The sequence below is a fragment of the Phyllobates terribilis genome, unplaced genomic scaffold (assembly GCF_046119375.1).
Source record: "Phyllobates terribilis strain yellow unplaced genomic scaffold, ASM4611937v1 Scaffold_7__3_contigs__length_470593459, whole genome shotgun sequence".
Taxonomy (NCBI): domain Eukaryota; kingdom Metazoa; phylum Chordata; class Amphibia; order Anura; family Dendrobatidae; genus Phyllobates; species Phyllobates terribilis.
Window position 1 is genome coordinate 433474050 of NW_027362767.1, and position 11843 is coordinate 433485892.

An 11843-nucleotide genomic window follows, 5' to 3' on the forward strand; every position below is an offset into this window, starting at 1 on the left:
GCGATCCATAGCGATCGCGGCATTTAAAAGATAGTGACAGCCGGTGATAGGCGATCGGGACCCCCCACATACCTTAGCAGCGGCGGGGATCCCGGTGCTGTGACCTCTGACATCATGGAGACCTGATTGGCTCAGGTCTCGATGATATCAGCGTCACACCAGCCAATCAGAGAGATCACTAGGGAAGTTTGTTTTAGCAACAAACTTTCCCGGGCGATCTGGCTGATAAATACACTGTTTCTCCTCCGATCTCAGTGAGAGAGCAGAGGAGAACAGTGTGACAAGAGCTGTCAGCCTTGCCACTGTAAAAGTGAGAAAAAAATAAAACAAGAAAGTAAGGTTAGGGTTAGTCAGTCCTGTCAGATCAGTCAGTCCTGTCAGTCAGTCAGTCCTGTCAGATCAGTCAGTCCTGTCAGTCAGTCAGTCCTGTCAGATCAGATCAGTCAGTCCTGTCAGATCAGTCAGTCCTGTCAGTCAGTCCTGTCAGATCAGTCAGTCCTGTCAGTCAGTCAGTCCTGTCAGATCAGTCAGTCCTGTCAGTCAGTCAGTCCTGTCAGATCAGTCAGTCCTGTCAGTCAGTCCTGTCAGTGAGTCAGTCTGGTCCAGTCCGGTCAGTCCAGTCTGGTCAGTCCAGTCCGGTCAGTCCAGTCTGGTCCGTTCAGTCCAGTCAAAAAATATAAAAATAAAAGAGGAGGTGTATGCCCTGCTATGTTCTGACACTGATTACAGTGCAGTCTCAGATGGAGATATGGATTTTGAGGGCTTTAGTAGCGGCGACACTGAGAGCTCAGAAATGAGCAGTGATTCTGGTCCATCCTCAAGCCCAAGGACCAGTACAGCAATAGGGGCAAATAGCGCTACTGGAGAAGCGTCTCCAAATCAGGGAACACTGCCCAGTACAAGCGCTGTCCCTGCTACTAGTGAATTGGCGCACGCCAGTGTACTGTTATGTTCTGCTACCAGAGCGAAGGAAAGAGAGGAGATCTGTCCCTACGATAGAACTCAGCTTAATCCCTACGATGTAACAGGGAACCTGATCCTGCGATCAGACCTGCTTAAGTCCTAAGCTAGTCTGTACGGAGACCTATAGATGTGGGGAGGGAATCCCTACAAGTACTAAGGACTGGGAGGAATATGGGACACCTCCTAACAGAAATAGTAGCAGACAGACGAACAAACAAAATATATAGAACATAGAGGTCAGTAGACCAAGCAAACTAACAGAGCAAGACACAGAGCACAGGCTAGCTAGAAAGTAGATATACAATGAAGTCCAGCAAAGCCAGAAGGGCGGAGCAGGCTTAAATAGGCCAACAAGGTCATGTGACCAGCAAAGGAAAAAAAAAACTAAGAGCAAGGTTCTAACATGTACAAGGGGCATTGCCACATGATCTAGCATTTCCCAGATGGGAGGCTTCGGATTCGGCTGCTCCATTCAGCCCTGATTTCAACGCCATTCCTGGCATAAATGTGGAGGTGGAAGATTTTGGACCAATTCATTTTTTTAATTTGTTTTTTTTTTTTTTACAGATAGCTTGCTAGAGAATTCATAAGCCAGAATCCCCGATGTTACTACGCTAGGGCAAATTTATGGACACCAACTAATGTCCCGGAAATAAAAAATTTTTTAGGACTTACATTTGTCATGGGGCTTGTTAAAAAACCGAGCATTCGATCCTACTGGTCCAACCACCCTGTTCAAGCCACCCCTATGTTTTCAGTCGTTCTTACTAGGACCCGTTATGAAATGCTCATGCGGTTTTGGCATTTTAACGACAATAGTCAATGCCTGACCAGAAATGCCCCAGAACATGACAGGTTATATAAAATTAGACCCATCATTGAAAATTTGTCAGAAAAATTCTTAAGGCTCTACACCCCAACACAAGATATTTCTATAGATGAGTCCCTTGTAAAATTCAAAGGAAGACTGCACCTCAAGCAATTTATCCCATCTAAAAGGGCAAGGTTTGGAATAAAGATCTATAAAATGTGCGAAAGTTCAACCGGATACACATCCGCTTTCCGCATATATGAGGGGAAAGATAGCCAACTAAACCCACCAGGATGCCCTACTTATCTGGGGACATCTGGAAAAATTGTTTGGGAGCTGATAAGTTCATTTTTTCAAAAAGGCTACAATCTATATGTGGATAATTATTACACCAGCATACCCCTATTTAAAAGTCTGGTTGAACACAACATCAGGGCTTGTGGGACCATCCGTAAAAACCGTCAGGGGTTTCCACAACCATTGGTCAACCAAAAGTTTCAAAAGGGGCAGTCAGGGGCTGTACGCAACGGAGAGCTGCTTGCCCTGAAATATAGGGATAAGAGGGATATTTTTGTCCTCAGCTCGATCCACACAGATGCCACAAGGGCCATTGTAGAACTAGGATCCACCGCTCCGAAGCAAAAACCTGTGTCAGTCATTGACTACAACAAACACATGGGGGGTGTGGACCTTGCAGACCAGGTTCTACAGCCATACCAGGTATCAAGAAAGTCCTATACCTGGTATAAAAAGTTGGTTATCTATTTGTTTCAGGTGGCCACATACAATTCTTTTGTGTTGTACAAAAAACAGGAAATTCCGATCCTTTTCTTGATTATCAAGAAAAGGTAATTGAAAATCTTGTTTTTCAAAGTGTTAGCCCCGCTCATCCATTAGAATCTGAGGATGTGAAAAGACTCACTGAGCGACATTTTATTGCACTTATTCCAGCAACGGAAACAAGAAGGAACCCCCAGAAAAGATGTTGTGTATGTACTAAGAGAGGAATGAGGCGTGATACCCGCTACTATTGCCCACAATGCCCTTCATTGCCAGCCTTATGCGTCACTGACTGCTTTAAAATCTTCCACACAGAACCACGTTTTTAAACTGTAAAAATGTATCCCAATTTGTCATTCAAACATTTGGTTCATTTAGTGAATGACACATTCGAGTAGAGCTCACTTAATTTCCAGGGGGGGTTCTCCAGAATCTAAACCTTCCATTGCGTGCTTGTTTCTGGAAATCATCCATCGAGTTAAAATGGTCACTAAACCCATAGATGAATTCCCAGAGGGGTGTAATTTCCAAAATGGGGTCACTTCAGGGGGGATTCTTTAGCTCTGGTACTCTGAAAAGTGCCAGAACAGCATAATCCCCCCTGAAGTGACCCCATTATGGAAATGACACCTCTGTGGGAATTCATCTATGGGTTTAGTGACCATTTACCTACTTATTTTCCCACCACTAGATTAATTTATACAGAGGAGTAGATTGTAAAATTCGGTCACTTGTTGTGGGTTTCCTCTGTTTAGGCACCTCAGGGGCTCTCCAAATGCAACATGGCGTCCGCTATCCATTCCAGTCAAATTTCCATTCCAAAAGTCAAATGGCGCTCCTTACCTTCCGAGCCATGCCGTGCGCCCAAACAGTGGCTTTGCACCACATATGGGGTATCAGCGTGCTCAGGAGAAATTGCACAACACATTTTGGGGTCCATTTTTTCTGGCTGCCCTTGTGAAAATTAAAAATTTGAGGCTAAAGTAGCAGTTTTGTGATAAAAATGTGTTTTTTTATTTTCACCCTTCAACATTATAAAATTGTGTGAAGCCCCTGGGGGTTCAAGGTGCTCACCACACATCTAGATAAGTTCCTTGAGGGGTCTAGTTTCCAAAATGGGGTGACTTGTTGGGGGTTTCCTCTGTTTAGGCACCTCAGGGGCTCTCCAAATGCAACATGGCGTCCGCTATCGATTCCAGTCAAATTTCCATTCCAAAAGTCAAATGGCGCTCCTTACCTTCCGAGCCATGCCGTGCGCCCAAACAGTGGCTTTGCACCACATATGGGGTATCAGCGTGCTCAGGAGAAATTGCACAACACATTTTGGGGTCCATTTTTTCTGGCTGCCCTTGTGAAAATTAAAAATTTGAGGCTAAAGTAGCAGTTTTGTGATAAAAATGTGTTTTTTTATTTTCACCCTTCAACATTATAAAATTGTGTGAAGCCCCTGGGGGTTCAAGGTGCTCACCACACATCTAGATAAGTTCCTTGAGGGGTCTAGTTTCCAAAATGGGGTGACTTGTTGGGGGTTTCCTCTGTTTAGGCACCTCAGGGGCTCTCCAAATGCAACATGGCGTCCGCTATCGATTCCAGTCAAATTTCCATTCCAAAAGTCAAATGGCGCTCCTTACCTTCCGAGCCATGCCGTGCGCCCAAACAGTGGCTTTGCACCACATATGGGGTATCAGCGTGCTCAGGAGAAATTGCACAACACATTCTGGGGTCCATTTTTTCTGGCTGCCCTTGTGAAAATTAAAAATTTGAGGCTAAAGTAGCAGTTTTGTGATAAAAATGTGTTTTTTTATTTTCACCCTTCAACATTATAAAATTGTGTGAAGCCCCTGGGGGTTCAAGGTGCTCACCACACATCTAGATAAGTTCCTTGAGGGGTCTAGTTTCCAAAATGGGGTGACTTGTTGGGGGTTTCCTCTGTTTAGGCACCTCAGGGGCTCTCCAAATGCAACATGGCGTCCGCTATCGATTCCAGTCAAATTTCCATTCCAAAAGTCAAATGGCGCTCCTTACCTTCCGAGCCATGCCGTGCGCCCAAACAGTGGCTTTGCACCACATATGGGGTATCAGCGTGCTCAGGAGAAATTGCACAACACATTTTGGGGTCCATTTTTTCTGGCTGCCCTTGTGAAAATTAAAAATTTGAGGCTAAAGTAGCAGTTTTGTGATAAAAATGTGTTTTTTTATTTTCACCCTTCAACATTATAAAATTGTGTGAAGCCCCTGGGGGTTCAAGGTGCTCACCACACATCTAGATAAGTTCCTTGAGGGGTCTAGTTTCCAAAATGGGGTGACTTGTTGGGGGTTTCCTCTGTTTAGGCACCTCAGGGGCTCTCCAAATGCAACATGGCGTCCGCTATCGATTCCAGTCAAATTTCCATTCCAAAAGTCAAATGGCGCTCCTTACCTTCCGAGCCATGCCGTGCGCCCAAACAGTGGCTTTGCACCACATATGGGGTATCAGCGTGCTCAGGAGAAATTGCACAACACATTCTGGGGTCCATTTTTTCTGGCTGCCCTTGTGAAAATTAAAAATTTGAGGCTAAAGTAGCAGTTTTGTGATAAAAATGTGTTTTTTTATTTTCACCCTTCAACATTATAAAATTGTGTGAAGCCCCTGGGGGTTCAAGGTGCTCACCACACATCTAGATAAGTTCCTTGAGGGGTCTAGTTTCCAAAATGGGGTGACTTGTTGGGGGTTTCCTCTGTTTAGGCACCTCAGGGGCTCTCCAAATGCAACATGACGTCCGCTATCGATTCCAGTCAAATTTCCATTCCAAAAGTCAAATGGCGCTCCTTACCTTCCGAGCCATGCCGTGCGCCCAAACAGTGGCTTTGCACCACATATGGGGTATCAGCGTGCTCAGGAGAAATTGCACAACACATTTTGGGGTCCATTTTTTCTGGCTGCCCTTGTGAAAATTAAAAATTTGAGGCTAAAGTAGCAGTTTTGTGATAAAAATGTGTTTTTTTATTTTCACCCTTCAACATTATAAAATTGTGTGAAGCCCCTGGGGGTTCAAGGTGCTCACCACACATCTAGATAAGTTCCTTGAGGGGTCTAGTTTCCAAAATGGGGTGATTTGTTGGGGGTTTCCTCTGTTTAGGCACCTCAGGGGCTCTCCAAATGCAACATGGCATCCGCTATCGATTCCAGTCAAATTTCCATTCCAAAAGTCAAATGGCGCTCCTTACCTTCCGAGCCATGCCGTGCGCCCAAACAGTGGCTTTGCACCACATATGGGGTATCAGCGTGCTCAGGAGAAATTGCACAACACATTTTGGGGTCCATTTTTTCTGGCTGCCCTTGTGAAAATTAAAAATTTGAGGCTAAAGTAGCAGTTTTGTGAAAAAAAGTTAAATGTTCATTGTTTTCTTCCACATTCCAAAAATTCCTGTGAAGCACCTGAAGGGTTAATAAACTTCTTGAATGTGGTTTTGAGCACCTTGGGGGGTGTAGTTTTTAGAATGGTATCACTTTTGGGTATTTTCTGTCATAAAGGCTCCTCAAAGTCACTTCAAATAAGATGTGGTCCCTAAAAAAATGTTTTTGTAAATTTTGTTGTAAAAATGAGAAATCACTGGTCAACTTTTAACCCTTATAGCTTCTTAACAGAAAAAAATTTTGGTTCCAAAATTGTGCTGATGTGAAGTAGACATGTGGGAAATGTTATTCATTAACTATTTTGTGTGACATATCTCTCTGATTAAAGGGCATGAAAATTCAAAGTTTGAAAATTGCAAAATTTTCAAAATTTTCGCCAAATTTCCGATTTTTTCACAAATAAACGCAAGTGATATCGAAGAAATTTTACCACAATCATGAAGTACAATATGTCACGAAAAAACAATCTCAGAATCAGGGGGATCCGTTGAAGCGTTCCAGAGTAATTACCTCATAAAGTGACAGTGGTCAGAATTGAAAAAATTGGCCCGGTCACGAAGGCAAAAACAGGCTCTGGCGCGAAGTGGTTAAGAAATTCATGCATCCAAAATAGCTTTTTTTAGCCCCTACAAAGCCTATATTTTTAAGTCTCTTCCCTCTTCTTTTTCAAAAGTTTCATTCATGAAAGATTTTGTGTTAGGGTCGGATTGTGTAAACAGGTTAGTAGACATCGCCTTGTATAAAGATGAGTGAATTAGTTTGTAACAATTTGAATTTTTTTCCCATTTCTCAAAAAATTCAGATTCTCCTGAATCCAAACTTTTTCTAAATCACTGTAAAAAAAACTTTGTAAAAAAAAAAAAAAAAAAAAGGGCTAAGGATTAAGTGTCAGGTAATTGCTACCTACCTGCGTGCTGTGCCCATTGCCGTTCTTCCCCGGCACAGAGCGGTCACGGACCCCTCCTGCCATAGATTCAGCTGCCTCTGCTGACGTCACGTCAAGCTTCCTTTTCGTCCTGTTCTGTCGATGGAGCGTGACTGTCGACGTCATGCTGACTGACAGCTCCATCTCCCAGTTAGGCAGCGGGGATGGGGCTGTCTATCAGAATGACGTCGACAATCCCGCCCTGTAAACAAAGCAGAGCAGAAAAGAAGTTGACGCTCTGTCGTCGTGACGTTCATGGGACATCGGATTTGAGTCAAATAAATTAGCAGCAAATCGAATTTCTTGGTCAAATCTGAGCGAACTTCTGAATTCAAATTTCACCAAATTTGCAAATCTCTAGACTTGTGGCGCAAAAATATGACAATTCTACGTTGAAACTAAATGTAAAGAATTTAAACAAAACTCATTACTGGTGTAAAAAAAAAAAAGTTCTAAAAGATTTCGCACGGAAATATCTATGTTTAACACAGATACAGTGTAAACTAACATCTGACATGAGAGTAACTGGACGTCGCGTGAGAACCATTGCGTTTGAGTCCAGAGCAAACATGAAACTATACAAGGTTCCTCGTGTCTCTTCGTATATAAACCTCAGATATAATAAAGCTTTACATAATAAACACAATGGAGACGATTCTGCTCTCATCATTTGCTTTGTGTTACCTATTTGTTCCTCTTCCTCTTACTTTTATCCAGTGTGGATTTTTTTTTTTCACAGTCTGTTATTCGCTTTTTACCATTAGTTTTCCAGAAAACACAAGCATTGTCTGCCTGATTAGATGCCGCACAGTTCTGGATACATCAGTGATAGAGAACAGAGAGGTTTGGTGGTGTAAAACTAGAAGATCACATCCTGTCCATAGTCTGTGCAGGGTACTGCAGCTCTGCTCTATTCAGCTGGGAGCTAAACTGCAGTACCAAGCACAGTCCAATGACTATAGTGGCGCTATAGTGACTGTTCCTGGATACAAAGCAGAACCTTCTATTAAATCTGAGACGGCTGCTTAAAATCAACAACTGATCAATGCACATAATAGATGTTAAATGTACGATCGTTACTACGACTGCTGGGAATCCCACCAATAATGAGAAATGGGGTACAGGGCCTCCTATTTGTATGAAGCGATGGTTCTGCATAGCGGAGTAGCAACGCGTTATACTCGACTATCTCCTACCGTCTCATAGACAATGAGTGGAGCAGGGTTGCATATGTTTGACCACCACTCCATGTGGGATATTGGACCCCAGATCATTCAGTGTTCTGGAGGTGAGACCCTCATTGATCAGACATTCATGAAACGGATCAGTGATTATGCCCAATTCTTTTTAAAGGGGTTATCCGATGACACCCAGAGCTGCTCTCTTCCACATCGAAAGTGAGCGATGCCGATGGCGTTTACGACCCCTGCACAATATATAGCGATCGTGTTTGTGTCTCTGCAGGCGTGACGGTGGTAACATCATCGCAACGATGCAGAAGTGATCGGCTCTGGACGTTGCTAGATAACCTTTAATCTCTTTACTAATCTTTGGAGGACCCCTGACAACCCTTTTCCCATAAATTTTGGACACATCAAGTGGTGTGAAACAGGTTTTAAATAACTATTATATATTCATATAAACATTGAAAACAATGTTAAATAATCCAGAAATGCAAACATTCTTTTAATACTACATTAAAGTGTAACAATCATTTCAGGAGAACTCGCAGCAGAATGTCTGTGCAGCTTCCAGGTTCTCCATCTCCATAGTACTTTATGAGCACCAACTGTCATCTCCTATCTCAGAAATCAATACAGAGCTTAGGCGCCTCATTCCACCCGCCCATCGGAGCACCTGTGATGTGATAGCGGGGTGCCGATGGGTTGCCATGACAGCTGGGAGTTTGCTGATGTCCCCTGTGGCTGTAATTACAATCCTCCTGTGAACGTCGGCCCGTAGCCGGCGTTCATAGGAGATCATGATTTTTTCATCCAGCACTGCTATGTACAGTGGGGGAAATAAGTATTTCATCCCTTGCTGCTTTGTAAGTTTGCCCACTGACACAGACATGAACAGTCTATAATTTTAAGGGTAGGTTAATTTTAACATTGAGAGATAGAATATCCCCCCAAAAAATCAAGAAAATCATATTGTATAAATTATATACATTTATTTGCATTTTGAAGTGAGAAATAAGTATTTGATCCCTCTGGCAAACAACACTTAATACTTGGTGGCAAAACCCTTGTTGGCAAGCACAGCAGTCAGACGTTGTTTGTAGTTGATGATGAGGGTTGTGCACATGTCAGGAGGAGTTTTGGTCCACTCCTCTTTGCAGATCATCTCTAAATCACTCAGATTTTGAGGCCGTTGCTTGGCAACTCAGAGCTTCAACACCCTCCATAAGTTTTCTATGGGATTAAGGTCTGGAGACAGGCTAGGCCACTCCATGACCTTACTGTGCTTCTTTTTGAGCCACTCCTTTGTTGCCTTGGCTGTATGTTTTGGGTCATTGTGTTGCTGGAATACCCAGCCACGACCCATTTACAATGCTGTTACTGAGGGAAGGAGGTTGTTGGCCAAAATCTCACAATACATGACCCCATCCATCTTCCCTTCAGTACGGTGCAGTCTTCATGTCCCCTTTGCAGAAAAGTACCCCAAAAGTATAATGTTTCCCCCACCATGATTCACAGTTGGGACGATGTTCTTAGGGTTGCACTCATCCTTCTTCTTCCTCCAAACACGGCGAATTGAGTTAATGCCAAAGAGCTCAACTTTTGTCTCATCTGACCACAGCACCTTCTCCCAATAACTCACAGAATCATCCAGGTGTTCATTGGCAAACTTCAGACGGGCCTGCACATGTGCCTTCTTGAGCAGGGGGACCTTGCGGGCACTGCCGGATTTTAAACCTTTAAGGCATAATGTGTTACCAATGGTTTTCTTCGTGACTGTGGTCCCAGCTGCCTTGAGATTATTAACAAGTTCGACTTGTGTAGTTTTAGGCTGATCTCTCACCTTCCTTATGATCAAGGATACTCCACGAGGTGAGATTTTGCATGGTGCCCGAGATCGATGTCGATTGACAGTTTTGTAGCCCATTCCAGCTTTGTGCAGGTCTATGATCGTGTCCCTGACATCCTTAGAAAGCTCTTTGGTCTTGCCTATGTTGTAGAGGTTAGAGTCTGACTGATTAATTGAGTCTGTGGACAGGAGTCTTTTATACAGGTGACTATGTAAGACAGCTGTCTTTAATGCAGGTAATGAGTTGATTAGGAGCGTCTAACTGGTCTGTAGGAGAACTCTTAATGGTTTGTAGGGGATCAAATACTTATTTCGCACTGCAAAATGCAAAAAAATGTATCTAATTTATACAATGTGATTTTATTGATTTTTTTTTTTTTGGATAGTCTATCTCTCAATGTTAAAATGAACCTACCCTTAAAATGATAGACTGTTCATGTCTTTGTCAGTGGGCAAAGTTACAAAAACAGCAAAGGATCAAATACTTATTTCCTCCACTGTATAGTAGAAGCGATCAGACGATCGCAGCTTCAGGTCCCCTAAGGGGACTATTAAATTCAGTAAAAAAAAAAAAAAGGTTTTAGACATCTGAAAAAAAGAAACACAAAAAAGTTCAAATCACACCCCGTTTGCCCCATTAAAAATGAAACAATTAAAAATAAAAAATACACATATTTGGTATCGCTTCATTCGTAAAATTTTAATTTATCAAAATATAAAATAAATTAATCGGATTGGTAAATGGCATAACAAAAAAAAAGAATAAAGAGGATTACGTTTTTTTGGCCACCACATTGCAATAAAATGCAATAAGACATTGTATCTAACCCAAAATGGTGTCAGTAAAAACATCTGCTCAGGACTCAAAAAAAATGAGCCCTCACACAGCCCCAGATCCCGAAAAGTGAAAACACTACGGGTCTTGGAAAATGGCAACACGAGCAAAAAATTTATTTACTTATTTTTTTTTTTTTATTTTTTTTTACAAATTTTAATTTTTTTTTCACCACTTAAATAAAAAAACACAACTATAAATGTTTGGTGTCTGCGTATTCGTACTGACTTGGAGAATCATATTGCCAAGTGAGTATTACCATATAGTGAACATGGTAAATAAAAAAGAAACAATTGTGGAATTGCATTTTTTTTTTTTTGCAATTTCAACGCACTTTTTAGCGAATCGCATGATAAAATGAATGGTGTCATTCAAAATTACAGCTCGTCCTGCAAAAACAAGCCCTCATATGGCTATGTGAATGGAAAAATAAAAAAGTTATGGCTCTAGGATGAAGGGGAAGAAAAAAAGAAAACTAAGAAAACTAAAAATCGCCCGGGGATTGAAGGGTTTAAATAAAGCTGTCAAGTTAAAAAAAAAAAGCCCAGACATAAACTTGCCGTGACCCGGATTCGAACCGGGGTTGCTGCGGCCACAACGCAGAGTACTAACCACTATACGATCACGGCAGGCGGTGGGAAGCTTTGCTCTCTTACATGTGGTTAAAAGAAATCTTTTGATGTGTGAAAATCATTGCAGCTAATTGTGATCACTCCCAGGAGGAGAGGCGGCACGTGCAACACTTACATACTGGTCACAATACAGTACGGTATTATATGAGAGAGGTGTAGACACCAGCATGTAGGAAAAGGCTTAAAAGATGTCCAGGCTAATAAGAAATATTGTAAATCGTTTTTTTTTTGTTTTTTTTTGGGGGGCCCCTGAATTGTGCAATACATTTTCAAATAAATATATTTTTTCTCATTTATCGATTTTTGTCTTTCAATCACCATAAGTTTATTAATTTTTGTTGACCGGCGTACGAGCACTTTTCTTTTTTTGACGGACAAGTTGTAGTTTTCAATGGTACCATTTAATATACCATGTAATGCACTGAAAAACTAAAAAAAAAAAAGTGAGAGATGGAGTGGAAAAAAACAAC

The 11843-nt window shown here is 42.0% G+C and overlaps 1 non-coding gene across 1 annotated transcript; it reads right to left on the reverse strand.

Moving 5' to 3' along the window:
* Positions 1-11298: 11298 nt before the first annotated feature.
* Positions 11299-11370, reverse strand: TRNAH-GUG (transfer RNA histidin (anticodon GUG)). The gene has a single exon. It is a non-coding gene; the product is annotated as a tRNA-His (tRNA).
* Between the last annotated feature and the right edge of the window lie 473 nt (positions 11371-11843).